The sequence below is a fragment of the Pollachius pollachius genome (genome assembly GCF_949987615.1).
Source record: "Pollachius pollachius genome assembly, chromosome: 11".
NCBI classification, from domain to species: Eukaryota; Metazoa; Chordata; class Actinopteri; order Gadiformes; family Gadidae; genus Pollachius; species Pollachius pollachius.
In genome coordinates this window covers 13,761,670-13,768,296 of record NC_136944.1, presented here as the reverse complement: position 1 = coordinate 13,768,296, position 6,627 = coordinate 13,761,670, and the positions used below count along the sequence as shown (strand labels likewise).

Here is a 6,627-nt window from a genome sequence, read left to right as displayed (position 1 = left end):
CACACACACACACACACACACACACACACACACACACACACAGAAAGATCCACTCAACAAAAACCGAAGACACAATCACACACGTGTCTGTCTGATCAAAACATACCTCACATCCTTGGCAGGGAGCAATAGCCATTTAAATATATACTACTGTGTGTGTGTGTAGCCTACGCAAGGGTGCCCATTGGCTGCTTCTGAATAAAACACGCCTCCCAAGTTTCATTTTTTGAAACATCACTGCGTAAGAGGACCTGAAAACGTTTACCACTTCGCGTCGATTGTGTTTTCAGTCCGTAAGCAAATTAACTTGATTTTCCGTCATATTTTCACAGGTTGCTTGTTGTTACGCGTTTGTAAGTACATAGCCTACGTAGACGTCTACATTGAGGTTATACTTGTAACATGGTTATCATATTTGTATCTACAGATGGAATTGCAGACGGAACTATTCAAAATGAACCCATTGGATGAACTTGACTATTTACATCTTCTACGGTTTTTCGGGCGCAATAAGACAGAAATGTCCTGCATGGATAAGCCGCAAACATTTTTAAACCAGCTGCGGGATCACCAGCTCATTCTTGAGGAGAAATATCAGGTGAGACTAAAAGTATCTCGGATCAAAGAGCCATGAGTGTCTGACGCAACATATTTGAATTATGCGCGCAAATATAATGGGCTAAGAGAACGGAAATCCTTTAGTTGCCGCCTTGTGCGGCAACTGACTAGAGGGCTCATTTGCCTTACATTTAAGCAGCACGCACCAGGAAATGAACTTTACTTTATGAAGTTGAACTTTGTCTGCACGTTTGATTAAAAGTTAAGAAGCATTGCACTCTGCTGACACAGTTAAGTGTCTAGTTTTAGTTATGAATCTTATGATCCTCTCTAATGCGCCTCCACACGACGCGTCGCGCGAGTATGCTATTTAGTTAGATCAGTGTAGGCCAGGCCACACGCTTTAGAAAAGAAATGCATGTGCGAGTGCACTGCGCGCGTTCATCATGAATGAGCGTTCATGTTTTCGTCCCTGGTGAGCTCGGCCAGGAACCGCTACTGATAAATGCAGAGGTGGGAATGTAGAAATGGACTATTCCAATAGGCATCAATGCCCTTTATTATGGTCCTCATACTATAGTTTGTGACTCGCTCCACTCTCAAACGTCCACGAAAATCTGTTACCTCATTCATACCCCTCGATGTTAATGAAAAACTTTTCTTCCTCCCATCTCCAGGAGACGATAAACAGCAGCGAAGAAATGCAGCAGAAAGTATATGAACTTCTGTGCTGGATCGAGAAAGAGCGACATCCGGACATCAAGATGTTCTGGACCTGCGTCTTCAAGGAATTCATGATGACCCAGTACCCCACTCTGAAGCAGCTACGAGACAGTCTCTTCGATGGTTAGAACCCTGCTGCGGATGTGTGCACGCGCGTGTGTGTGTGTGTGTGTGTGTGTGTGTGTGGGGGGGGGGGGGGGGTAAAGGAATAAAGGAACTCCAAAAATTTGTTTTCTATTTCTATTCTATTTCTATTGTTATAACTTTTGCAAATTTAATTGAGGATTTCATTGTCACTTTGCATATTAAAATACACTTTGAATAACGTATTTACATTATTAAATTGCATAATGAATTGTCAATTGCATAATTTAATGACTTGCAAATTGCATTGCCATTTGAATTTTGCTACATATATGCTTCCATAGTTTGTTGACAATTGTTTTGATTAAAAAAGATTGTGTAATCTTGTTCATCAGACAAGTATCAATCAGTTTTCTTACATTCTGCAAGTTGATTATACACCTGGGACAAATATACATTTTATTTTCAAGCGGGATGGCGACTTTGTCTTTTTCGGCTATGAGGATGTATTGAGCAGAGATGTTGGGATGTCCAATACACAGCAAGTGGGACTGGTGATGTTCAAGGAGGCTTGCAGGATCGTACAGCACACTGGAAATGCTGGTTCCAATCATTTATTTCATTTTATTATCAAACAAGAACAAAAACTAGTCAACATTACACATATTCATGGTTCCAAACACATTTCCAAATCGATAATACTTTTTTTACATAACACAGTCATAATTGTAACTTTGTGAACCCTTTGGAATTATTAGGTTTTCTGCATTAGTTGGTCATGACATGTACTCAGTCACTAAACAAATACAATATGCTGAAGCTAGTAGCGCAAATGGAGTGTCCCTAGCCAAGCTATTCACATCAGACATTCTAAAACTATGGCTCAATTGAAGAAACAATGGGTTAAAATACCACATGGGCACTGCATATCTGATTCACAGCTATGAGGAGCACTTGGTTGAGACTACTCCTGTCAAACGAAGCTTAAACAGTAATTGATTCCAAGGGGTCACTTATTTTTGGATGTTTTATGGATGTTTTCAATAAACACGAGACAGACAAGAATTTGCTTTGCACAGTTAGCATCAGCACTTTGTTTTTAGTCATACCGGTGAGTTACATAAAGACATTATTATTGTAACTAAGAAATGTCTCTGAGGTGATGTAAAAGCTATCCGTCTGCCACCTAATTTTAAAAACCATGTTATCAACTTCCCGTTCGAAGCACACCTACCAAGCAACAATCGCCAACGCCAAGTGATCAAATTGCCTTCTCGCCTGTACCAAGTCTGACCTAGGGGTAATGTATTTCCAATGTATAGAAATTCATTGATTTTCAATGTATATATATCAATGGGGCTGCAACAGGTAGTGCAACCCAAAATGTTCAATGTTAACATGTTAACATTCACATTCATGTTCAGCATGGTCAGACCTTTAAAAAAAATTGGTTTCGTCGGGAGGTGGTTGCATGGTAAGGCCCCGTAACACACAGCCTATTTAAGTGGTAGCTTAGTACTAAGCTACCATGTCAACATGTCACTATAGCTAGCTATAGTGACATGTTAAAATGGTGTATTAACTTACAATCTCTTCCCCTTAACCAAGACACTGACACCAATCTTAACCAGGAGTTTCCTCGATTTCTCAAACAGTATTCTATTGGCCTCGTTATCAGCCAGCATAGTGGGTCCTTTCCTCTCCAGTACTGCTTTCATAGTTTCAACTTCAACATAATTCTGTTGATGGGGTAATGTCTTTAGATGTGGGCTCAATGGCCATTCTATATCTCAGTACATTCTGACATGAACCATTTCTAATGTTATCAGTGTTAATTAAATGTATATAACAGGGTTAATACTGAAGTATTCATTGCACATACCTGCTGACTACTAGGACCATCTATATTGTGATGTTCAACGTTAAAAAAAAACCTACTACCGCCACACACACACACACACATACACAATGTATATAACAGGGTTAATACAGAAGTATTCATTGCACATACCTGCTGACTACTAGGACCATCTACATTCTGATGTTCAACCTTAAAAAAAAACTACTGCCGCCACACACACACACACACACACACACACACACACACACACACACACACACACACACACACAGAAAGATCCACTCAACAAAAACCGAAGACACAATCACACACGTGTCTGTCTGATCAAAACATACCTCACATCCTTGGCAGGGAGCAATAGCCATTTAAATATATACTACTGTGTGTGTGTGTGTGTAGCCTACGCAAGGGTGCCCATTGGCTGCTTCTGAATAAAGCACGCCTCCCAAGTTTCATTTTTTGAAACATCACTGCGTAAGAGGACCTGAAAACGTTTACCACTTCGCGTCGATTGTGTTTTCAGTCCGTAAGCAAATTAACTTGATTTTCCGTCATATTTTCACAGGTTGCTTGTTGTTACGCGTTTGTAAGTACATAGCCTACGTAGACGTCTACATTGAGGTTATACTTGTAACATGGTTATCATATTTGTATCTACAGATGGAATTGCAGACGGAACTATTCAAAATGAACCCATTGGATGAACTTGACTATTTACATCTTCTACGGTTTTTCGGGCGCAATAAGACAGAAATGTCCTGCATGGATAAGCCGCAAACATTTTTAAACCAGCTGCGGGATCACCAGCTCATTCTTGAGGAGAAATATCAGGTGAGACTAAAAGTATCTCGGATCAAAGAGCCATGAGTGTCTGACGCAACATATTTGAATAATGCGCGCAAATATAATGGGCTAAGAGAACGGAAATCCTTTAGTTGCCGCCTTGTGCGGCAACTGACTAGAGGGCTCATTTGCCTTACATTTAAGCAGCACGCACCAGGAAATGAACTTTACTTTATGAAGTTGAACTTTGTCTGCACGTTTGATTAAAAGTTAAGAAGCATTGCACTCTGCTGACACTGTTAAGTGTCTAGTTTTAGTTATCAATCTTATGATCCTCTCTAATGCGCCTCCACACGACGCGTCACGCGAGTATGTTTTTTAGTTACATCAGTGTAGGCCAGGCCACACGCTTTAGAACAGAAATGCATGTGCGAGTGCACTGCGCGCGTTCATCATGAATGAGCGTTCATGTTTTCGTCCCTGGTGAGCTCGGCCAGGAACCGCTACTGATAAATGCAGAGGTGGGAATGTAGAAATGGACTATTCCAATAGGCATCAATGCCCTTTATTATGGTCCTCATACTATAGTTTGTGACTCGCTCCACTCTCAAACGTCCACGAAAATCTGTTACCTCATTCATACCCCTCGATGTTAATGAAAAACTTTTCTTCCACCCATCTCCAGGAGACGATAAACAGCAGCGAAGAAATGCAGCAGAACGTATATGAACTTCTGTGCTGGATCGAGAAAGAGCGACATCCGGACATCAAGATGTTCTGGACCTGCGTCTTCAAGGAATTCATGATGACCCAGTACCCCACTCTGAAGCAGCTACGAGACAGTCTCTTCGATGGTTAGAACCCTGCTGCGGATGTGTGCGCGCGCGTGTGTGTGTGTGTGTGTGTGTGTGGGGGGGGGGGGTAAAGGAATAAAGGAACTCCAAAAATTTGTTTTCTATTTCTATTCTATTTCTATTGTTATAACTTTTGCAAATTTAATTGAGGATTTCATTGTCACTTTGCATATTAAAATACACTTTGAATAACGTATTTACATTATTAAATTGCATAATGAATTGTCAATTGCATAATGTAATGACTTGCAAATTGCATTGCCATTTGAATTTTGCTACATATATGCTTCCATAGTTTGTTGACAATTGTTTTGATTAAAAAAGATTGTGTAATCTTGTTCATCAGACAAGTATCAATCAGTTTTCTTACATTCTGCAAGTTGATTTTACACCTGGGACAAATGTACATTTTATTTTCAAGCGGGATGGCGACTTTGTCTTTTTCGGCTATGAGGATGTATTGAGCAGAGATGTTGGGATGTCCAATACACAGCAAGTGGGACTGGTGATGTTCAAGGAGGCTTGCAGGATCGTACAGCACACTGGAAATGCTGGTTCCAATCATTTATTTCATTTTATTATCAAACAAGAACAAAAACTAGTCAACATTACACATATTCATGGTTCCAAACACATTTCCAAATCGATAATACTTTTTTTTACATAACACAGTCATAATTGTAACTTTGTGAACCCCTTGGAATTATTAGGTTTTCTGCATTAGTTGGTCATGACATGTACTCAGTCACTAAACAAATACAATATGCTGAAGCTAGTAGCGCAAATGGAGTGTCCCTAGCCAAGCTATTCACATCAGACATCCTAAAAATATGGCTCAATTGAAGAAACAATGGGTTAAAATACCACATGGGCACTGTGCATATCTGATTCACAGCTATGAGGAGCACTTGGTTGAGACTACTCCTGTCAAACGAAGCTTAAACAGTAATTGATTCCAAGGGGTCCCTCATTTTTGGATGTTTTCAATAAATACGAGACAGACAAGAATTTGCTTTGCACAGTTAGCATCAGCACTTTGTTTTTAGTCATACCGGTGAGTTAGATGAAGATCAGATCACATTTAGTGAAGTTATGCAAAAAAACGAATGATTTCATGGGGTTCACAAACTTTCAATTTTGACTGTGCTAGATTACATTGCACCAAAAAATATATGCAAAACATGCGCCAACAAAACGTCCAACATGGCGCCGCTCACTAAAATACGGCAGTATGTCTCAATCACTATCAGACGTTAGGGAATCCTGTCATAAATGCTGCAAAACCTATCGAGAAATATCCACTATTTAATGTAAAGACATTATTATTGTAACTAAGAAATGTCTCTGAGGTGATGTAAAAGCTATCTGTCTGCCACCTAATTTTAGAAACCATGTTATCAACTTCCCGTTCGAAGCACACCTACCAAGCAACAATCGCCAACGCCAAGTGATCAAATTGCCTTCTCGCCTGTACCAAGTCTGACCTAGGGGTAATGTATTTCCAATGTATAGAAATTCATTGATTTTCAATGTATATATATCAATGGGGCTGAAACAGGTAGTGCAACCCAAAATGTTCAATGTTAACATGTTAACATTCACATTCATGTTCAGCATGGTCAGACCTTTAAAAAAAATTGGTTTCGTCGGGAGGTGGTTGCATGGTAAGGCCCCGTAACACACAGCCTATTTAAGTGGTAGCTTAGTACTAAGCTACCATGTCAACATGTCACTATAGCTAGCTATAGTGACATGTTAAAATGG

At 39.9% G+C, this 6,627-nt stretch overlaps 2 long non-coding RNA genes across 2 annotated transcripts; both read left to right on the top strand.

Moving 5' to 3' along the window:
* The first annotated feature begins 228 nt into the window (after positions 1–228).
* LOC307083172 lies at positions 229–1,481 on the top strand. Its single transcript, XR_013812274.1, has 3 exons — positions 229–293; positions 428–598; positions 1,236–1,481. It is a non-coding gene; the product is annotated as an uncharacterized lncRNA (long non-coding RNA).
* A 2,202-nt stretch (positions 1,482–3,683) lies between these two features.
* On the top strand, positions 3,684–5,144 carry LOC307083044. The gene is made up of 3 exons (XR_013812265.1): positions 3,684–3,752; positions 3,887–4,057; positions 4,695–5,144. It is a non-coding gene; the product is annotated as an uncharacterized lncRNA (long non-coding RNA).
* Positions 5,145–6,627: the final 1,483 nt, after the last annotated feature.